Below are 24,048 nucleotides of genomic sequence, written 5' to 3' on the forward strand. Positions count from 1 at the left end.
GTTTCCAGAAAAAAAAATTATGGTGGAGGCCACAAATACATTGGGTTTATCTTACAGAACAAAAAGAAATAACTTTATTTCATAGATCAAGCATACAACTGCATAGAACAATGTTTGTTTACTAAGTTTATTCTACTTTTTTATGGATATGTTATCATTCAGCCAAGGTTTAGTTACTACACAAAATATGTAAGGAATACAGTTGGTTCTGAGGATGCACTTTATTGGAGAAACAAAACAAATATGTGAACAACTCTGTGATGGGTCCAACAGAGTCTATGGAATAGAAAAGGAATGCCCAGCCTAGAGATGAGTGGGAAATGAGGAGGGTCCACAGCGGCTTCTAGGAGAGGATGGCCGGGCTGCGCCTTGAGGAGGAAACAGGAGTCTACCCAGAGAGTGGAAAATGGTTATCCAGGCACGAGGATTAGCTGGGACAAATGTGTGGAGGAGGATAGAGTGGGTGGACTTGGCCATGATACAATAATGGCTTGAGTTCTGAGTCATTTCTTAGTGTCCAGGAATCATACCAGGAAAACAAGAGGATTAGAGGATTTGGATTAGGGTAGGCTCTTCCAGTGGTGGTTTGTATGTCGCATTTCACTTCTATCGGTAATCCTCCAGCCTGTCTAAGGAGGCACACTGCTCCCTTGCTGGTGGGCCCAGGTGGGTCTTCCTTACCGTCCTAGAAGGGATAACAAGAGCTGGTCAGTCGCAAAGCAGCTAAAATTGTTCAGCCGCCTCACATCTCCACAGGTGGAGAACAGAAACCATAGTGCACAGTGACCGGGCTCTCACAATGTGCCAGGCCCCATGCTTGGCGCCCTACATGTGTTATCTCATTCAATTTTGGAGCGAGCTGGGGGCAAGTCCTGCTACCATGCTTCACATTACAGATGAGGAGATTGAGGGTTCGGGCTGTTAAATATTTGCCCAAGGCCACTGCCATGAGCTGAATCATCCATGGAAAATAATTTCCCAATTTGAGGTGAGAATTGTCCCCCTAGATTCTTGTGTTGAAGCCCTATTACTTCATATGTTGATGGTTTCTGAAGGTGAGTTCTTTGGGAGATTAATAGGCTTAGATGAAGTGGTAAGGGTGGGGCCCTCATGATTGGATTAGGGCGCTTATGAGAAGAGAAACTAGACGGCTTGCTTCCCCTCCTTCTACTTTGTGAGGACATAGTAAGAAGGCAGCCATCTGTCTGCATGCCAGAAAGAGAGCCCTCACTGGGGAAGTGAATTGGCTGGCAGCTTGATCTTAACCCTCAGGATTGTGAGAAATACATCTCTGTTGTTTCAGTCACACAGTCTAGGTGTCTTGTTGTGGCAGCCTGAGCTGACTAATACATTTTTACAGCTATTAGGTTGGGGCAAAAGTAGTTGCCGTCTTTGCCGTTGAAAGCAATGGCAAAACTCGTGATTATTTTTTCACTAACCTAATAGAAAGTAGCCGAGATAGGATTCAGTCTCTTCAGGCCCAATACAAGAGCCCATGTCTCCCTCTTTGTCTCACTGGAAAATAAGAGCATGGGCTTGATTTGTGGGCCTCGCACAGGTAATAATGCACGCTCATGAGCAATTCTGAACATTGCCCGAAGCTCTGCAGCAGGTGTATGTATACAGCATGGTCTCACAGGTGAGCAAAAGCCACAGCCAGCTCACTATGCAATTTGTCAGGTAGGATGCTCTCAGTTAACAGTAACAGAAAAGCCAAAAAAACATGACTTAAACAATAGTGTTTTATTTGCTTTCTTTTTTTTTTTTTTCAACAATAAGCTGCCCAGAAGCAGGTGGTCCCAGTACTGACTCAGCCAGTATTGACTGAGCAGCTTGACAATGTCATCAAGGACTCAAGTATTCTCCTGTCTCGGAGCCATCTTTCCTGGTGTATAAATCATATCACCATGCATGGTCCCAAGATAGCAGCGACAAAAGCAAAAGGGAGGCACAAGTGCTTTGGCTTTTTTTGTGTGTGTGTTTTTAAAATATATTTTTATCATGGAGTGAAGAGGAATATTTTCTAGAAGTCTCCTCTAAACACAGGAAACTTCTCTTTATGTCTCATTGGCTCAAACAGATTCACATAGGCAAGCTGTAGAGTAAGGGCCCAGTATTTTCATTCCCATCATTGGAAGAAGGGGGGTCTGCTAGGGACAAAGAAGAGGGAGGAGAATTGTTGTTGGCAACCAACTGCGTCTGCCACAGAAGCTCAATTTAATAGACTGTTTTATTGCTGTTTTCTGCTTTCCACTTATTGTCTGTTGATTTATACACATCTGTGATTAATTTAGGAAGCAAAAAAATTACTTATTACTCTTTAAGAAACAAAATTTGTTTGGCAGAAACACTCTCAAAGCTGAGAGTCAATCATTTATTTGAAATGCAAAAAAACCATTTACTAAGAACCTACTTGATACCACGCTAGGTACTGTAGACAGAGAGATGAAAATAATTTTTCATATAGATAATAATAATAATGGGTTCCTTTGTGGTAGAAGAATTACAACAACCTCTTACTTTATTAGTGCTCTTCACCTCTAGGGATGACAGGTCAGTACTTATTCTAAACCATTGCATTCTCCCCATTCTGCCTCAGACAAGACATGAGCTGGAAAGACTGAAATGTGGGGCAATGCACACATGCAGGATTTATCTCCAGGGAATTTATGAGCCAAAGCAGACAAACACCGTGAGGTTGAATTCTAAGAAACATCACATTTGCTGGTTTATTTCACAACAAGTCCCAAATTTCATAGGTCATAGCATCCTGGGTTTCCCATGGGAGGATCTACATAATTTTAAGACTTCTCCTTGTCTTCCCAGAGTTTACACTCCGTGCAGGAAGTGGAGTCCCACACCGGTGATCCCCTGACCACAGTCCAGGTCCTAGGTATCACGAGCGATTCAAGCAGAAGGAGTGGTTCCTAGAGGAGCAAGCTGGCCTTGCAAGGCCTGGGAAGGGTGTGGGCAGAGCAGGGGGTCAGGCCCTTTCACCTGAGAGCTGGCTGCAAACAAGGCTTAGAGAGGAGAATGAACAACAGCAACAACAGTAACAGTAAAAACTGCTCTGTAAGAGCACTCAGTATGAGTTCCACACTACATTATTTAACCCTTACTTCAACCTTGTAAGGCAACTAAGGTACAGAAAGATTTAGAAGCTTACTAGAAAGCAAGAGAAATGGGTTTTAAGCCATCATTTACCTGCCTGCAGAACTTTAACCAACACATTGAGATAACATGAGTGCACCTGTTGGCCCAGAATGGACTGTTCACATACATGTGGTGGAAGTTATGCCAGGAAAAGAATTTGGGCCAGATTGTCATTTATTTGAGGGATGGTCATGAACTTCTTGAGAGCAGATATTGTGTTTCATTCAATGTTTATTTCTAATGCCTGGTATATAACAGGTGACTGATAGGTGTTTATGAATGAATGAATGGACGGAAAGATGTATACAATTCAGATCAATGGAAAGTCGAATTATGGAGTTTGGACTTCAACCTTTGGTTAATGGGGAGTCAGGAAAGTTTCTTGAGCAAGAGACAGGAGAATAGCACTGTTTCAGGATTGAGTTGGCAGTAATGTGTAAAATTTTCATTCCCATGTCCTATAAGGCACAGCTGATTTGATTGCATTCCACGTGGGGAGTCCTGGGTCATCCCAGCCAGCTCTGCCTAGGTTGATGATCTGGGCCTGCAGGTCCAAAGAGGTAAGAGGAATCTGGAATAGGCAATAGGGAAATTTGGGAGGCAAAGAGTGTAGCCAAACTCATCCTCCTCTGATATCTTTCCTGCCTGCCATACACGAGTCCACACAGACCCCCCTGATGGCATTTACTTGGGGACGCTCTCCTGGTCCCAACTCCCATTTACCACCTGAGTCTCCCATTTGCCACCACTCTCATGCATTTCCTGCCTGCCACGCATGGGTCCATCCATACCCCTCTAATGGTATTGCCTTGGGGACTCTCTCTTGGTCCCAACTCCCATTTGCCATCTGGGTCTAGTGGCTTCACTGTAAATTCCCTTCAGATCTGGCTCTTGCCCCCCTGCCTGTTCCCTGGGCTTAGCCCTTTAAACTCCTCCCTATTCCTCACACAATCTTAGCCTCTTCTTCTGAAAGGTTGTCTTTGTTTTGTTCGAAGCATTCCCACAGTTGTGAAATGTGTGCCTTCTCCTTTGCCCTGGCCTGGCTGTCAGAAACAATGATAGGACTCTTAATGTCTTGGTGCTTTAAAATGGATATGGATATTTTATTTGCTTGCTTTTTTATATTACCTTTAAAGTCTTGAAAGACAGGTGCCCTCTTCTCACATTTTATTCAGATTGCCATTAGTAATAAAATACAACTTCATTTTATATCTTTGAATGTAATCTATTTTATTCTAATTTTTTGCTTTCTTAAGAGTTTACAGACATTTCTATCACTGGCTTCCATAATAAAGACCCAAATTAGGATGCACTCATGGAATGGAAACACACACACACACACACACACACACACACACACACACACACACAGGCTTTAATTTATCATTTAGTCCTGATTCTGCAGTTGAGGGCAAAGGAGCATGACTTTTGAGAGTGCCAAGCTGTACGTAATTTTTGAAGGCAATGTACAAATTAAAAATAAGTTGCCAGCCTTCATGAGTTTTCACATGTTCAGACACTTTTGATTGTGGGCAGTCAGGTGTATTCGGTGTTTCAGTGAGGCATGGAAGATGGATGGAAGAGAAAACATGGGGTTGTTAGCAAGGCCAGTGTTTGAGGAGCTAAGAAAATTCTCATTTTCTTAAATTGGTAAAGCTATTGGCAACATTTTGCTTCCAGAAAAGGAAGATGAGGAAGCTAACATTTCTTGAGCAGGTACTGTGACAAACTAATTTGCCTGCAAATTCAAAGTTCCAGGGAATCTGTCCTATTCATTCTTTTCCTCTCAGAGCCTCCACACATGTGAAGGCCTCCTTTACAGGGAGCTGGAAGTTATCCTTCTATAGCATCAGCCCCCTGGCCAGTACCAGAATAGGGTTGCAGGGGCAAAGACAAGCCAGTGTCCTAGAAGGAGGCAGACATCAAAAGCAACTAAGTCAGGTTGGTCCTCATGATCACCCCACCTTCTACCCCACCCACCATCCAGATGTACCTGGCCTTGCCTGAGAGATTTCAGTGGGCCAGGGTCCGAGCAGGGGCAGCTGCTCAGAATCTGATTAAAGACTGGGCTTTGTTCAGCTAATCGAGGTACAGGGTATGTAAATGGTTGAGATAAGGAGTAGAGGCAAGGGTTTCAGACAATAGGGGAAGGAGAGAGAGAGAGGACAGCTGCTTTAGGAAAGGGAAATTTGAGGAAAAAAATGCTTAAGGGAGAAATTCAGACATTTGGGCATTGATGTATGTGATTTATTGTTATTCTTTGTAACATTAAATAGCCTTCAGGAAGAATATTTTTGAAGAACTCTACCTCTCCCTTCCAGGTTTTAGGAGTTGATGTATGATGTGGCAGAAAGGGGGTAGTTTGGAGGATGTGTATGTGTGTGCTTGTGAGTGTGTTGGTTTGTGTTTTGATGCTTATGTATTGAGAACAGACTTAAGTATACACTGGGGCAACCCAAGAGGTTTTAGCTAATCCAGGTTACAGCATTCTGCAGAGCTCAGAGTCCTTTAAAATGGCACAGGATGAAGGTGGTCAATGGAAAGCCATAACTTCCTCATCCTACTGTACCCAATTCTGAGGACTCTGTTCCTAAACACCTTCTTGGATGGGAATCCCAGGGCAACAGTGAAAGTTCCTGACAGGAGGGTATGAGGGTGCTGATAACAAGGTGACCGTAAAGATTCTGACAAATATCTGTCACATGCCTTTAAAAAATGGGGGACAGGACACTCACTAAATAGAGAAAATGCAAGGGATGTTTCTCACATTCTAAGTGAATGATAAGGGATATTGTACAACTGATAACCATTTGCCATTTCTTATTCCTAAGTAATTTTTGTTCCCTGGAGCTTGAAAGAGATGCTTGACAAGGTTTTGTAAAATGCAGGTTGAAAAAGCACAGCTTGCAGAGTGATTAAAATGCATCTTTATTGTGCTCTCCTGCCATCTCTTTAATATGTATTCAACCTTCTCCTGCCCCTGGATGAAAATAAGGCAAGTCCATGACTTGTCTGGTGACTCAGGTAACTGGCAGTTCTACAGTCATTTTAAATCTCCACCACTGCCTTGTTTCAGTAATTGAGTGCTCAAAGATATTAGCCCAATATCTCAACCAGATTTGATAGTGAGTCTTCCTCCTTTCCCCACATCAGATGTCTTTAGGCTAAAAGCCCGTAGAGGGAACGGTGGAGATTTGGGGATTCGCTTCTCTGTTTTTCAATTTTTGCTTCCACAGTCCCCTGAACCCAAGCTTCTCAGCACCTTCTGACTCCTTGAGGATTGGAGGGGAGGGAGAAGAAGTAAGAGAACAGGACAAGTTCCTTGCAGATACCACCATCATCAGCGACCCTAGTACCCGAGGACCTGGTGGAGGCCTGGGCATTCTCGAGCACTTCATGAATCCTACCATGGGACACCCCTGACATTCCCCCAACCCAGATGGAAGCAGCTTGACTTGAGTGGTGCTTCACCTCCTTCTCAGATTCTAGGAATCCAGGTTTTTCATGACGGATCCTACCCCTACTTGAGGCAGCCCTATTAATTGGAATGTCCCCATCCTGGCTTTCTCTCAACCCATCTCCGTCCCATACTGACTCATTGAAAACATTCCCATGTTCCTTGCTCCAAAAAACAGTGGATCCCCAAGCAGCAGGTGCCCTGGGTTTTACTCCCAAAATGGCACATCGGCCCTCCTCCACCCACTGCATTTCCTGGTTAGGAGTTAGATCGCAATTGCAGGGAACACATTCCAAAGCTATTGGGGTGACCCCACGGAAGACTCACCACACTTGAGGTGACACCCATAAATATAATTGCATCTCTGAGGAAATCTCCTCAGCAATTTTCCTTCTTTCATTCACTTAACAGTCTTTAAAACCACAACAAGGCCTGGGTACGATGGCTCACAGCTGTAATCCCAGCACTTTGGGAGGCCAAGGTGGGCAGATCACTTGAGGTCAGGAGTTTGAGACCAGCCTGGCCAACATGGTGAAATACCATCTCTACTAAAAATTCAAAAATTAGCTGGGTATGGTGGTGCTTGCCTGTAATCCCAGCTACTTGGGATGCTGAGGCAGGAGAATTGCTTGAACCCGGGAGATGAAGGTTGCAGTGAGTTCAGGTCGCACCACTGCACTCCAGCCTGGGTGACAGAGCGAGACTGCCTAAAAAAAAAAAAAAAAAAAAAGGAAAAGAAAAGAAAAAAAAAAACCACAATGAGGAAGAGGAGCCTACTGCTTGGGCAGGTCCTCTGACATGTCTTTCGTAAATTCCACATGTGGAGACCTGGATTTGAACCTCTCATCTGTTACCTCCTGGTGCTTATCATGAGGCTTACCATGAGCCTTCAGTTTCAACATTCTGTTACAAATTTGATTCAAGATTATTTGTGTGCCAAGAGAAACTTTAATTTTTTCTCTCTTTGGTTTCCCATCCAAATGTTCTGTGCCTTTGTGATTTTATGACTCAGACTCTAAGACACACTAAGTCACAAGATGGAATGACTCACACCTGGTCTGTACTCTCTTTAAAGCTCTAAAAACAGGATGGCTATATTGAACTAAGTCTGAGAATTCTAGAATTCTAGGTAAAAAAGATTTAGAATGGAGGTGGTTTTTTTATACTAAGAATTAAAGGAAGAGACCTCTGCATTATTCTGGGAATATGGTAGCTATAACCAGGTGAAAGTACCTAAAAAGTGAAGGTGAGATAGGGTAACATCTATTTGGGCACCTACTATATCCTAAAGTGAATTGCTGTGTGCCTCATATAATTAATTATCATTTAATTATTAAGATTATCATTTAATCTTTAAAACAAACATGCTTGTCCCCTAGCTAGCCTTCATTAAACACCCCCATCCCCAACCTTATTGCTGAGGATATTTTAAAGAATTAAGGTTAAGTTGTAAATGTTTGCTTTACTTCCTGTGCTTCCTCTTCATCAACCCTCTCCTGATGACCCAGATTTGGGCACCAGAAGAATGGAAGAGCTGTTGGGGTAATGTGGATGTAAGCAATCTAGGAGGAGTCCCCTTTCAAATCACAGCATTTGCTCAGCCTGGATCATGGCAGAGACCATTAATTACGTCCCTCTTACCTTTTCCAAATAAAGCATATTTTAAGTTAGTCAAGTGGACAATCTGGAAATCAAGTTACTTTTAACATATTTAATTCTGGCAGCTCTATTGAGTGCCTGCAGTGCTGGCCAGGAGCTGAGTGTCAGGAAGGATTATGGATAGGAGTCTCTTATCTGTAGTCCTGCCCTCCAGGCATTCATCTGAAGGGGAGCAAACAATGTTCACATGGGTCCCTGAGATCCAGGTATGACAAAGGCCCTTGTGAGGGTAGGTGCCTAGAGCAACATGGGCCCAGAGGAGGAAGCTGCTGGGGAGAGGTTGGAAGAGAGATTCACCAAGGGGAGCTTGCAGTTGGAGAAGAGGTGGGGATTCAGAATCCAGGATTGTACATGAGGGTTTGTGTATGAGGGTTCTGTGCTCACTTTCCAATTATTCCTGAACTAGCCAAAGGCACAAAAGGGAAAGGCAGAGAGTTGCCACCAGGGAAACACATCCCCTTGTGTCTCAGGGACTTGGGCATTAATTATCATGGCACAATGGAGAGGGTATGGAGTGTTTAAACACCTTGATCTTAGCTTTTACTCTGATGCCAGTCTGTCTTGTGACCTCACACAAACACATTTTTTACTCTAAGCCTCCATTGTCCCCTGAGCTCTCAGCAACCTGCAAGGCAGGCAAGTCAGGATTTATCCTTCTCATCTTGTGCAGAAAACAAAACTCTGTGTCAGGGAATTGAGGAAGGAATGCTCTGATCTGAGCTTTGCAGTTGCCCTGCAAGGTGAGCTATCATCATCAGCCTCATTTCACAGGTAAAGCAACATACTAGAAAGACTAAGTTATTTTCCCCAAACTTGTGCAGCTGGCTTAGGTGAAAGCAGGTGTTTCCAGCCATGCTGGCCTGCCTCCAGACAGTGTGTTCTTCCACTTCTGCTCACACATTTGGAGCACAAAACCTGAGGTGTGATTTTCAGAAAACGTGAAACATCACCTGTTCTAGAACAAAGACTTGTCATGCTTTAAAAAAATCTGTAAGGCATTCTGCCTCCTGTAGCTAATCGCCAGCTCTGAGGCCATGTCAAGAGTGGAGTATCATGGAAAAGACCATTGAACTTTGTGTCCCCATGCCTTTAAGAAACCATTTTTTCCCTTTCTAAAGCAAATTAAATATGCCATCAGTGAAGCCTAATTTAATAACCCTTTGAAAATGAAGCTCTGGCCCTCATTAAAGTGAAAGCCACTCATTACCTTGTCTGTCATCATCTGGGGAAGTGTCCTGTGACCTACCATATCCTGATTCACCCCAAAGCCTACAATCAAAGCCATCTTGTGCTATTATTCTTCCAAACTCTTTCTTCTTCAAATACTATTGCATTTATAAAATCTTGAGTAAAATGACTTTGATCTAGTATCCCAATATAGAAAAACATCATTAATTTAGGTGTCATTAATTCATACAATGTGGAAATCTGAGCTTTAAAGTGAACTGCATTTGCTTTTCTACTTTGTAGTTTTCTAAAAGCCTAATGCTTGCAGTTACATGAACTCGTTTCTTTTCTATCAAGTTCTGCTGGCACTTATTCCCAACTTTCCTTCAGATTGGCCCCTCTTATCTCCCTCTTTATAGTTTCCTCAATAGTTCTGGCCACAATTGTGGTTCAGTTGCCCCAGGCTCTAATTTTTCCAGGCCTGAATCAAGTCTACATAGAACAGTGGGGTGATTTGCAGAAAGACCACATTTGCTCCTCACGCATCTCTGAGACCCTCCACTCTCTGGTGTCTACAGGTTGAAGTCTAATCCATCCCCTTTTCCAGGTTTTCAAGACCCTTTATATTTCATACATGCTCCTCTTCTCTATACCCCTAACTCTTCACTATTATCCTTACTTGAACTCCACTCAAAACATATTCACCATCATACTTTCCCAAGATGACTTACTTTTTCTCATCCTGCATATCTGCTCATGTTGTTCCTTTTGACTAAAATTTTTCTTCTCTCCCACCTCTGGGAGACTGCTATTCGTGTTCTGGTTGGCCTCTGTTCATATTCAGGGCAAACTCAGAACTGAACCGTAAAATCCTCTAGGAAGATTTGCCTGACCTCTTAGTCCTGAAGAGGAAAGGTTCCTTTGTGTTCTCATGGTGTCTCATACTTCCCTGTTGTTGACCAATCACTCTGAACTATTGCTGCCTATTAATTTGTCTATATCCCTTATGAGACCATGAGCCTACGAGATTGGAATCACCCAGGTATCCTCAGAAAAATATCTGGTGCATGCAGGTTCTCAGTCAACATTATATGAATAAACAAACAAACAATTGAAGATAAGCATGTTGATGATGAACACTGCATGCAAGGAAACCACAGCTCAGTTTTAGTGATTTTAGTGATTTAACCCAACCAATTTATATTTTTCCTTCACACCATACTTGATCCATCTCGGTGTCTCCAACTGCACCAGAATAGTGCCTTGGGCACACTAGGTGCTCAATGTGTTTGGATGAATAATAGTGTGGGCCATGCTGGCTCTGGCTATGACCAGGTGGTTTTCTAGGGAATGGAACCCAGTGTGGCCAGGTAGCTGGCGGAGGCTCAGTAGTCCCAGTGATCTAAAAGTGAGTCCCACCATGTCCGTTTTTGTCCTCTCCTCTGTAGTCACCTCGAGAAGGATTGGGAGGAAGTAAAAACAGCTGGGTGATCCCATTAACAACCAATAACCTGGGAATGCTGCTGAATTCGTTTGAAACTGAACTAGCAGTAACTCCCTATGGGTCCATTAACCTGCAGCTGAAATTAGATTATGTAGAAATAACATTAAATAAAGAGCCACAGTGCTCAGTTAATTGAGGGGCAAACTTGTAAATTATAAGATCATTCTCTTTGAAAGGCAGACTATTCCATCACCTCAAGACCCTTGGGAGAACTCTCAAGTGTCCAGTTTGGGGTTCATTTTAGAGAAAACACATTTTCTGTAGAGGCACTTTAGAAATCTATTTGTTGTAGAAACAGTTTGAAATGAACAAAAAACATTACAAGCTTTGGAATGAAACCGAGGTGAGGTAGATTTAAATCTTAGCTCTATTACACACTAGCTCTGTGACCTTAGGGAAGAGACTTAATTTCCCTGAGTCCCAACAGCCTTGCCTCTTAACTGGGGGCGATGGTGGTAATAATACGTATCTCCCAGTCTTGTGACGGAGGCAGGCACATCTAAATATCATTGCAATACAAGGAGAGAACACATTGAGGGATGGTGTTATGGAAGCAACAAGGAGAACCTCATCTGGCCGAGAGAGCGAAGAATGGTGCCTCAAAGAGATGCCAGCTGAGCTGAATCCTAGAGCATGAGCAGGTGCAACTGGATTAAGGGTGGGCCACTAGTACTTGCCTTGGAGACCGTCTAGGTTTTGATCACTAAGAATACAAGGAGATGGAGGTCAATTTACGAATCAGAACTCCTTGAGGGTGGGGAGTTTACCCCATGTGACTGAAGAAAGAGCGTTAATAATGTGCTCCCAGTGAGGGACAAGTGTGAATAACTATGGCTGGTTTCCAGACTGCCTTGACTTAGTTTTGCACACATTTGAGTCCAGAAGAGACTCACTAGGTCTCGGCATAGTGGAACCAGGGTCTCCTGGTTATTGAATGCCCCTCAGAGATCTGTCTCTCTAAACAAACACTGTACAAATTTGTAAAGAATAACACTGAAAAAGTGCAGTAGCAGTCCTGTGGCCAGGTGCGGTGGCTCGCTCCTGTAATCCCAGTACTTTGGGAGGCCGAGGCGGGTGGATCACCTGAGGTCAGGAGTTCGAGTCCAGCCTGGCCAACATGGTGAAACACTGTCTCTAATAAAAATACAAAACTTAGCCAGGTGTGGTGACAGGTGCCTGTAATTCCAGCTACTTGGGAGGCTGAGGCTCAATAATTGCTTGAACCCAGGAGGCGGAGGCTGCAGTGAGCCAAGATCATGCCATTGTACTCCAGCCTGGGTGACAAGAACAAAACTCCATCTCAAAAAAAAAAAAAAAAAAAAAAGAGGAAATGAGCCATACTATTGGTCTGGAGGAAAGTTGCCCAGCTACATGAGAAACAAAAGTTGCAGCTCTCTGGGCTCCGGCCTCTGGAACTGCGATCATGTCCATCGCCACTTCAGGACAGCAACTGGCTCAAGACAGCTGCCTGTCCTTACTGGTGGTCACTTCTACAGCCAAGTGCTCCCAGTCTCTTCAATCATAGGACTTGATTTGGAAACCCATCACCTCCCTGCCTGCCCTGCTCTGGCTGTGAGGTTATTAGGGCTCCTCTCTCCTCTCTGGCATAGCCCAGAACTGAGTACAGCAGACCAACAGGTGAGACTGGCCCAGAAGAGCATGGGGTATCCCGTGTTTCCAATGGGATGCTGTGCCCCTCTTCATGGTGTCTAACTTTGTAGTTCCCCCAGGACTTCACTCACACTCTGAGTACATAGAGGACCAGAAGGGGAAGTGGCATGTTTTAGTGGAAAAGACAGGCTATGACTCAGAAAATCCATTTAACCTTGGGTAAGGCACTTGACCGTTCTCAGCCTCAGCCTCCTAACTTTTACTTACCTATAAAATAAGAGTTGTTGTGGGAATTAAATGACAGAGAGCATGAAAAAACTTGACCTTACCTAATGCACTGGATCAGCTCAAGAAATGGTAGGCTTCTTTCCCTCTTCTCCTTCCTTTCCTGCCTCCCTTCCTCCCACTCCTTCCTTCCTTCCTGTCTTCCTCCAGCCATGTCTCCCTCCCTCCCTCCCTTCCTTCTCTCCCCCAAGCCTCCACATTTATTTCCTTCCTACTAAAATTTTCTTCCACCTTCCCTCTCATCCAGGCCTCAATGAGGACAGCTCTCAGTGGTCACTCTCTTGGGCTTGAAATGGAACAGATCTTCTTGTTGCATCTCTTTTGGATAGCGCCAGTTCCTGCTGGGGACAGAACATTGTCTTCTTTTCTCCCTGCCTCAGGCAGATGGCAGGGAGTGTTGTGTGTTCCCACAAAGGAGCATGCTGTCCCCGCTCCCGAGTCTCTCAGCGAGCCCTGTCATGGAAGGCATCCAGGAGAAAGAATGTGGAACTCCACACCTGCTTTCTCAGCACACAGGAGCATCCACGACCCTCCGAATCACACCGTTCAGAGGTGCCACAGGAAGGGCCCCATGTTTGAATGGTCTGTGCACTAGGGACCGAAACCCTGACCCTGAGGACAAGCCTGTGGTGGGTGAGAAGTCCTGGATGTTGCACGCTGTGTTTCAGCTGACAGGGGTGGCAGGACTGATTGTCATTATCCCTACTTTACAGGCAAAAACTGAAGCTCACAGGGGCTTAGCAATTTTCCCCAAATTACACAGTAGTTAGGAGGTAGACACAGGTTGCATGCCTGGTCTTGGGAATCCAAGTTCAATGCTCTTTCATTATGATGTTTTGCCTCTGTATATTAAAAAAAATACATGAATTTTCAACTGAATGTAGGTAAATAACCCAAGAATTTAATTATATTTTTCCTTCTGGTTCTGGCTTTGGCTTAGCTTCTACCTGAGAATCAACCTCTACCTACAACAACTGTTTCTTCTTTTCTGACATTCTACATTCTTTTTTTTTTTTTTGAGACTGGGTCTCACCGTGTCACCCAGGCTGGAGTGCAATGGCTCACTGCAACCTCTGCCTGCTGGGCTCAAGTGATCCTCCCACCTCAGTGTCCCAAGTAACTGGGACTACAGGCATGCACCACCATGTCTGGCTAATTTTTTCTTTTTGGGTAGAGATGGGGTTTCACTATGTTTCCCAGGCTGGTCTTAAACTCCTAGGATGAAGCAGTCCTCCTGCCTCAGCCTCCCAAAAATGCTGAGATTATAGGCACAAGCCATCATACCCAGTCACCTTCTACATCTTTGCTGGGGGCTGCACTATGGACCCATTATTTATGCAAAATCTGGCAGTCATCCTGAACTCTTGCTACTCCTAACCCGCACCCCACTACCCAACCAACACTCTCCTTGCCACATACAATCAATGCCAGGACCCGTACCTTTGACTTAACAAATACCTCTTGCATCTGCCCCTCCTCCCTGTACCAACTGCGCCCCCATCCACCGCTCTGCCCCAGGCTCTTCCTCAGCCAGTAAAGTGCAATGACCTCGAACCGTTTACCTTTTTGAGGTGTTTTCCGTAAATCTATGCTCCATGCATTGGTGGGAAGACCTTTCAACACCACAATGGATATGTTCAATGGCCACTCAGTTCCTCAAGGAAGCAACTGTTGATGAGAAAAATGTTTCTGAGCCAGGCATGGTGCCACAATCTTTGCACGCAATAACTCCAAGTCACAAAGTAACTCTACAAAGGAAGCTTTGTTATCCCAGTTTCACAGCTGGAAAGTAGCAGAGCTAGACCTCCAACATAGATCTGTCTGACTGCACAACAGTGCTCTCTTCATACCCCACACAGCCTCCCAGATAAAATCTTGTCTCCTTAGTATCAGTTGCAGCCCCAGTCTTCTGCCTCCAGACACCCCTCATGCCCTACTCTCCAGACACATTCCCCCCTCCTGAAGTTCACTCATCTCCCGACATGGTTTTGTGTTCCATGGCTCCATTTGTGTTCTTCCCTCTGCCTGGGATGCCTTTGTCTGTCCAACTGTCCCTCCAAGCACCACTCAGCCGCAAGGCTAAGGTTAGAACCCAAGATTATGTCACTCCAATCTCTTCTCCTTTCCACCGTGGAGCCCTGCCTCCCACATGGACAATTTTCACTTCATTCTAGGTTACGATGCTGTAATTGGCATGGACCAGGATGGAGAAATGCCGCCGGGGAATGCTTCAGTTGGTAGTTAATTTAAAGGGATAGGTCTCTGTTGGCTTCTTGTGGAAAATTATTTCAAGAGTTGATTTTTAAATGTAAAGGAAACAGGACTTTATTCCCTGGTCAGACTAATTACTGCACTCCTGAGTCATACTGATGAGATGGCTTCAGAAAACCAACAGTTCTCTCACTGAGCCACAGGTCAAGGGGTTCTGGGTGTTTTCACAGAAGGTTATTGCTTTCAAGGGGGTTATTGATGGGCTGGAGTATGCGCTTTCTTGAGGAATAAAACTATCACAATTCATCTGTTTAGAACTTCTATGTGGGGAGGGGTGTTATTTCTCAGCGGTGAATGACTCAAAGTACAACAGAATATTTGTGGTACATGTGCTCCGTGCTGTCAGGCTCATCAATACCAAGTTTGAAGACAAAACATAAAAGAAAATAAACAGGAGAAAAGAAGGCTTTTTAAAACAGTTATTAAGGATGAAAGTGCTGGCTGCTGACCTAGGCCTCTGTGAATTTAGAACCCAAGATGATCCCAGCTGTGTGATGGGGCAGGACCCTGAGTGTGGGAGCTGGGCTCTGTCCCTCACTCGTGGGTAGATTATGAGATCTATATGGAGTCAGGGGACTTGAAGCTGGGTAGGGTCTGCAGCTGAGCTACTGGGGACTTTCTGGTGTCTGTTAGCCTCCCTGGGACCCACATTCATTTTCTGTAAAATGAGGGAATTGAGCCAATTCACTGTCTTCCTAACAATCACTGTTTTCTTGTAATCACACACCACGGTTCTCTTAAAGCTTTTCTTTCCGGTTTATTTAAATCAACCCTGTTTTAAGACTTTGTCATTTATGAAAGAATAATATCCATAAAATCATAGCTTTGATTTGCTAATTACATATTTTCTAACTCACACTGTGTCAGTCAGAGGGTCCTTGGTTGAAAACAATTGAAAATCTTCCAGCCATCTTAAGCAGAGGGAGATCTTATTGGAGAGATTCTCAGGGCTCAGGTAACTTTAGGAGGCTAGAAGATCAGGCTTGAAGACAGTAGGGATTGAAGTTGTCCTGGTTGACCAGACAGCAAAATCACTGCAGTGGTCCTGTAGCACGAGCACTCTGGTCTTTGCAAAGCACCACTGCCACACCACTGTCACTGCAATGAATGTGGCTGTCAGACACCCATGTCACCATGTCATCTATCTGCTCAGAATTCAAAATCATGGGGACAGTGTCTGGTTGGCCAACCTCAAGTCACTCTTGCACCCTGCCTATCTTGTGACAGGTGTGAGGAGGATGAAAATCTGGTCCATTTGACTTCCATAGATGGCCAACGATCCTCAGGAGGACACAAAATGGGAGATTCTCCAATAGGGAGAACAAGGTGATAATGGGAGACAGATTGAATGGTGGCTAGTAAAAAAGTGAAAATAAAGAAAAAACTCCCCAAAACAAAAAATAGGTATTTATTGCACTCATTAAAATAAACACACAATTATGAAAATTAAAAGTTTATCTGTGTACCATAACATCATAAACTTATGTATCAAACCCATATACCACTGTGTAGGAAGCACTGACTCATTGATCTCAAAGGATCCTACAGCTTTGGCCTTTATTGTACACTAGTGAATACTTCCATTTTGGAAAGTATAGACTCATTTGTATCTTTCTGTAAAACACTGACTTTGGCTCTTTTTGTTTGATTTGCTTGATGCTTCAGAACCTGTATAGAGTCATTCTTTTACTGTTTTAGGTTGACCATCCACTTCCACTTTATTTTTGATGTGTTCAGAATATCATGCACCCATACATCTTTGCATTTTACTAGGATAAGTAGCAAGCAGTTGAAAAAAAGAAGAACCTGAACCTTTCAAATGACCTTGATATCCTGCCATCTTTGGATCACAGTGTAGCCTTCTAGAATTCTCCAGGCCAAGTGAGGGAGTGTAAGTTCCCAATGTTCAAGATATAATCTTACACAAGAGTTCTAGAGACAACGTTTTCTGCATAGGGCATCAGAAACATCCAACTAAGTCAAAGTTCATTCCACTCTTCCTAAATATGTATTTGGCACTTCCTATTAAACTACCCTAAACCTCATCAAATAAATGTTAGTTTTGGAAGAAATATTAGCAATAACCCTGTTCATTTGTATTGATAATGCAAGTGAGACTTCCAAGAGAAGGGTACACTGGACCTAGAATATTTTGGAATCCCTTCTGAAACCCATTATGGAAGTTCTAGTTCAAATAACAAATTGCCTTCTTCTTCTCTAACAGATCCCATTTCTCCTGCCAGGGAAAACCATTCCACAGTTACCTGATACTTTATGCAGAAACATGAAATAAGATTCTTTCTGTAGATGGAATTCTGGCTCCACAGAAATTAAAGGCATCTAAATGCATAGTTCCTTATCCATAAATGATAAGTAATCCCCATGCTTGTGTATAAGCATAGCATAAACACATACACATGGTGAAGGGAGAAAATAAATGGCTCCAAATATTTGGATGTTTTGTTACAGAAGTTCATATTAAAGGTGAAAATCCAAAGTATGGTTGGGAAGAGAAAGATTAGCAGCTGATCTGTTAACTATCCTTTTTAAGCTGCATAATTTCAAGGACAGATGATGAAGAAGAATGAGAAGGAGAGTAGGAAGAAGGAGGAGGAAGAAGAAAAAGAAGAAGAAAAAAGGAAAGAAAGAAAGAAGAAAGAAAAAGAGAGGCAGAAAGAAAGAAGAAAGAAAAAGACAGAAAGAAAGAAGAAAGAAAAAGAGAGACAGAAAGAAAGAAAAAAAGAGAGAAAGAAGACAGAAAAAGAGAGGAAGAGAAAGAAGAAAGAAAGAAAAAGAAAGAAGAAAGAAGGAAAGAAAGAAAAAGAAAGAAGAAAGAAAGACAGAGGAAGAGGAAGCAAAGGAGGAGGAGGAATAAGAAGAGAAAGAAGAGAAGCAGGAGGAAGAGGAGAAAGAGAAATTAGGGGAAAAAAAGGAGTTATTCTGGTCAAATATGGAAATATTCTATTCAAATTTCTGATGGTTTTTACTGATAGAATGATAATAAGAGAGTCCTTATTAATAGAATTCTTTCAGCAGGATATACTTAATCAATTGGTGTGGTAAACAAACCTGAAATTTATAGATTTCTGGGGCATGGCCTGCTAGAAAGTGTCAGTTTGGGGTATTTAATTATCAGAGTATAAAATGGATTTATTTCAGGCTTAAAAGTTCTCCTTGGGTCAGTGATGAACAATATGCATCACTTGGAAGCCCCATGTGTTGTACATCAGGGCACATTCTGATGTGATGCAAAAGGGCCCAAGATGCAGCACTGGTGGTCCAAGACTTCTCGTGCTTGATCTGCATGTTGCATACAAGCAGAATAGCTTTTTTGTACTATTAGTAAAGTTTGATACTGAATAAGATTTCTAATTCTTATGAGTCTGATTTGATAATTCAACGCTTTGTGCAATCCTTTTTTTTTTTTTTTTTTTTTTGAGACAGAATTTCACTCTTGTTGCCCAGGCTAGAGTGCAATGGTGTGATCTCTGCTCACTGCGACTTCTGCCTCCCAGGTTCAAGCGATTCTCCTACCTCAGCCTCCTGAGTAGCTGGGATTACAGGTGCTCGCTACCACGCCCAGTTAATTTTGTATTTTTAGTACAGGTGGGGTTTCACGATGTTGGTCAGGCTGGTCTCGAACTCCTGACCTCAGGTGATCTGCCCGCCTCGGCCTCCTAAAGTGCTGGGATTACAGGTGTTAGCCACCACGCCCAACCTCTTTGTGCAATCTTAATAGCAAATGTGGTAGAAGGCAAACATGGTCACAAACTCTTGCCCTTCCTTGATTTCTTTGTCGCTTTTCCCCCACCATATCTCCTCTTCTACCTCTGGGCTCAGCCACATGGCTTGCCTGGGATGTTAGCCATTGTGACACAAGAGAGAACTGAAAAGCACTGCGCAATAGCGATTATTTTCTCTTGCTGCTGTTGGAACCCTGTAACATGTTAACGAAGCTTGACTAGCTGGTTGGAGGATGAGAGACCATATGGACAAGAGACAAGTACCTTAATTGAGGCCCCTCTAGACCACCAGCCCTGACAGCTGGTGGAGTCCCAAGAAAAAGGGACTCACTGGTCAATGTGCTAGAAGCCAATACTATGACACCAGATTCTGAGAAAAGAAAAGCTTTTTATTGCAAGTTGACTAACAAGGACATAGGAATCCAGTTCTAATTGGTCTTCTTGTGCTGGCTTAAAGTCTGTAATTTGATGAGGAAAGGTTTAGGAGGTGGATTCTGAGATTAGTAGGTGATTGGTGGAAGGAAAGAGGAGGTATGGAAAGTCCTTGGGCATGAGCAGATTCTCATGGGTTATGTGCGGATTCGGGGGGAGTTAGTATGAAACATGTGGTGGAATTTCAGGCTGGGATGTCAGCAAGCTTGTTCTGTGCAGACTTCAGCTGGCTATATTGGTTCTAACTGATTTCAGCTAATTTTGTTATCTTACAGGAGGAGGGAGTTTCAGCATTTCGGCAAGTTGTTTCTTTTTCTTTATTTCTTTCTTTTCTTTTTTCTTTTTTTTTGTTTAATCTGCCATCCTCTAAACTCAAGAATTTTTGTTACGTACTGGTTTCTTTAACTCTTTGGGGCATGGTTTAAATGGGACATGACAGATGTATGAGTGAGTCAGCCCAGCCCAACTGCTGCCCTACAGAATCATGAGCTAAATAAATGGTTGCTTTAAGCTATTACATTTTGGGAGTGTTTTGTTACAAAGAAAAAGCCAACTGATATAGTATATTTAAAATCCACTGTGGCCAGATTCTATCCTTCTTCTCACAACCCTCCCACTCCTCCTGCTTGTTCCTCCTCTTTCTATTTGGGGTCAGGGCTCACAAACTGGTGTCTAAGTGTCGGCCACTGTGTCCCATCAAAAAATAATGTTTGAGCCAAGAGTCACTGCAAAGACCATACTTGTTGATTATGCTCAGTGTACATCTGATTTTTCAGGGCTCCTGCCCTACTAACTGCTGAATATTTTCAGCATCAGCTCTGGTCCTGTCAACAAGTTTTGTTTTATTCACAAAGTATAAATCAGAAGATTTTCCATGGAAATCTGGATTTATGGCTTCTCTAAAAAAGGGAATAGGGAAGGTCTGGGAATGTTGGACTAGGATTGGGCAGGAATGACCTGGAGCTGAGAATAGACTACTCATCATCCAGACAGCACTCGCGCTGCCAGTTCATCACTGTCCCATCATCCCTGGGTGTAGTATGCTTGTCTTGTTTCACCTATGCACTTTACCTGCCTGACCTTAGAGGAAGTTGGTTGTGTGCATGACACATTGCTTAGCATTGCTTTGAGGGTGTAACCATGTACTGTCATGTTTTTACACATTTTGGTCTCATTGCATGGAATGTGCATCTCCTTCTTGGACACTTTACTGAACCTCTGCAAATTCTTCAAAATTTAACTTAAATGCCTCCTGTTTTATGACATCTGCTATATTTCTCTCAATAAGGCTGGTTCACCTTCCTCTGTGTTCCATATGACTTTGCACATAATCTCTCCTAGAGCATTAACATTTTATCCATCAGCATTGTTTAAAAACTGCTTGAACAACTATCATGTGATCTCCTTGAACACAGGACTACCCTCTTCCCCTACTTACCCCTTGGGTAGGGCATATGGCAGGGCCCCTAATACCTGTGACGGATTAAGGAATCAATAAACTAGACATTCTGGCTGAACTTCAGAGAGTAAATTTAATGCCATTTGCATTTTGTGTAAAACCAAATTTATGATTCTCTATGATACATTCTCTGAAGACTTCTTTATAATCAACAATGTTCTGCTTTGATTTTAAAGAGCTTCTTTTTGGCTTCAGGACAAGCAATGTATAAAGGAAATAAAAATTGTTTAAAGTATAAGAAATTCTGAGTCAAGTATCTTTAAAGAGGTGTGTTTAAAGGAACCAAGAGGCTGTTGGCACCAGAATGATCCTTAATGCTCCTCAGCTTCCTAATAAAAGAGAATCCCCATTGACCAATTGGATTACCCAGTTTCTGTCGGGACAGGCTAAACTACACTTTGGTAGCAATCCCCAAGTGGCTTGACAGCAAACACACTGCTTTGCTTATGCTATAGGAACACCATGGTGGGCAGAGTGATCTATTCATCCTGGTCACTCAGGGAACTGTGCCAATTGAGGCTCCATCTCAACTTGTGCTTCCATGATCACTTGGGCAGAGCAAAGAGAAACTGTGGCCCATACACTGGCCTTTAAAAGTGTCACATGGAAGGGACACATACCATTTTTGCTCCTATTTAGTTGGTTAAAGCAGAGCATATTGCCAGGTCTAACTTCAACAGGGCAAGGAACAGCAATTCTTCCACAGGCCAGGAAAGAGAAAGTTGGAATATTTGTGAACAAAAAAGTATGTACCAAAATTCGTGATTTTACAAAGGACCTTCAGTTTACAAAATTTATCATCATTATCTACCTGCCAATGATTCCCGCAGATGGATTTAAAGTAGAATTTGACCTCCATCAGCTGGGTTCAGATGCTTCTCCACAGTTGTTTCAGAATGCAAGACTCCTTTGTTTCAAACTGCTACGAGTAAACAGAAGATGAGAAGAGACCAGACCCCACCTCCAGATTATACCCACTCTTGCAGACGCATCAGCAGGCCATGGCAGTATGGGGTGGAAAAGGTGGTGTTTGGGTGGATGTTGGGTCTGTGGAGGCACAGAAGAGGGACACCAAACTGGATTGGGGGCAGATGTGCTGCATGAGTGGAATCAAGGAGGAAGCGGGGCTTGGGCAAGGTCTTGAAGGGCACATTGCTGTTTGCACATTGGACAGGGGTAGAGAAGATACGAGGTCCCAGAGGAGAGGGATATAGATGAGGTCCTTAGGGTCATGACTGGTCAACAGGATGCCTGCCCTAGAAGGAAATAATTTACACACATGACCTTGAGCAAGCGCCTTCCTCTTTCTGATCTGTCTCCTGCTCTACAAAACAGAGGTTATAATCAAAATCCCATTTTTAAAAATAGAACTTGACAACCTGATTCTAAAATTTGCCAAGAGTACTGGCCGGGCGCGGTGGCTCAAGCCTGTAATCCCAGCACTTTGGGAGGCCCAGACGGGCGGATCACGAGGTCAGGAGATCGAGACCATCCTGGCTAACACGGTGAAACCCCGTCTCTACTAAAAAATACAAAAAACTAGCCGGGCGAGGTGGTGGCGCCTGTAGTCCCAGCTACTTGGGAGGCTGAGGCAGGAGAATGGCGTGAACCTGGGAGGCGGAGCTTGCAGTGAGCTGAGATCCGGCCATTGCACTCCAGCCTGGGCGCCAGAGCGAGACTCCGTCTCAAAAAAAAAAATAAATAAAATAAAATAAAATAAAATAAAATAAAATAAAATAAAATAAAATTTGCCAAGAGTATAAATTAGTAGAAATAGCTAAGGGTATTTCAAATAAGAAATACAATAAGATCAACTTGTCTTATCACCAATAAAATCATTATATTCTAGAGATACAGGAATTAATTTTGCTCAAAACCTGGCATTATCTAAAGACTGGCCAAATCAATTAAAAGAACAAAAAAGAGAGTCCAGAATTCAATCTGTGGTTTTGAGAATTTGTGATAAGAGTTTCACTTCAAATCAATTAGAAAAGAAGTAACAGTTTAAGAAATAGTTTTGACAATTTAATAACCATTGAAAAAGTTATCTTTTAAATTCACATTATATATAAGAATAATACACAGATTTATTAAATGTTTTAAAAACAAAATTTAGAAAGCATTATAATAAGTATAAAAAATAGTTTTCTTACCTTAAGTTGGAAACATTGTCCTATAGAAGGTTTAAAATTCTTGATACCATAAACAAAAGACTTGCATATTTGATTATAAAATTTTTAATATCCTTTTTGTGGAAGAAAACATAACAAATTAAAAGAAAAGTGACAGAGTAATAAAAATATAGAAATACATATAATAAATGATCAACAATCAGAATATACAAAAACTACTTGTGATCAATTATTAAAAATATTCATGAAAAAATAGGCATAGAATATAAGAGGACAATTAATATGACTTATGTAAAAGGCTAATAAACATGAAAAAATTGTCAATCCCAATCGAGGGCAAATACGTGGAAATAAAAAGATACAAGTTGTATTAAATTGGTAAAAAATAAATAAAATTCTAGCTATTTAAATCCAGTGGTGCCTACATTGCTTGAAAATGGATATTCTCATTAAGTGACAAGAAATTCAAACTGGTAGAAACATGGACTATGAAGCCACACCACCTGGGATTGCATCCTGTACTGTGTGACTTTAGGCAAGTTACTAAACCTCTCTTTGCTCTATTTTTTCTCATCAATAACAGTGCCTATATTATAGAGCTATTGTGAAATTAAATATGATAATCCATGGGAAATGCTGAGAATAGCACCTGGCCCATCGTGAGTGCTCAGTGATAATTAGCTTTTATTTTCCTACTGTCAGTGAGAGTATAAAAATTAGAAATGCATATGCAACTTTATTTATAGGAATCTGTCCTATAGAAATAACCACGCATAAGCATAAATTTAGATCTATAATAGTAACCATTTCAATATTTGTAATGGTAAAATGTTGAAAACAACATAGATATGAATTAAAAGGAAAGGAGTCACATAAATTTTGCCTACCTCCTTTTTATAGTAAGTTGCATTTATTTTATGTAACAGTTTACAAAGAATGAGACAGACTCCTTTTTATTAAGATAGAAGAACGACTAAATATATATTCTTACATAAAAAACAAAATAGACCGGGCATGGTGGCTCATACTTATAATTACAGCACTTTGGGAGGCCAAGGTCTGAGGATTGCTCAAGTCCAGGAGTTCGAGACCAACCTGGGCAACATAGTGAGACTCTCTCTGTACAAAATAAGTAAATAAATAAGTAAATAATTACTTGGGAATGGTAGCAAATG

The 24,048-nt window shown here is 42.4% G+C and overlaps 1 long non-coding RNA gene across 1 annotated transcript; it reads right to left on the reverse strand.

Moving 5' to 3' along the window:
• Positions 1-206: 206 nt before the first annotated feature.
• Positions 207-22,178, reverse strand: LOC103887157. Its single transcript, XR_651137.3, has 3 exons — positions 21,553-22,178; positions 14,399-14,504; positions 207-685 (listed from the first exon to the last, which is right to left on the reverse strand). It is a non-coding gene; the product is annotated as an uncharacterized LOC103887157 (long non-coding RNA).
• Between the last annotated feature and the right edge of the window lie 1,870 nt (positions 22,179-24,048).

Source organism: Papio anubis, chromosome 8, assembly GCF_008728515.1.
Source record: "Papio anubis isolate 15944 chromosome 8, Panubis1.0, whole genome shotgun sequence".
Taxonomy (NCBI): Eukaryota; Metazoa; Chordata; class Mammalia; order Primates; family Cercopithecidae; genus Papio; species Papio anubis.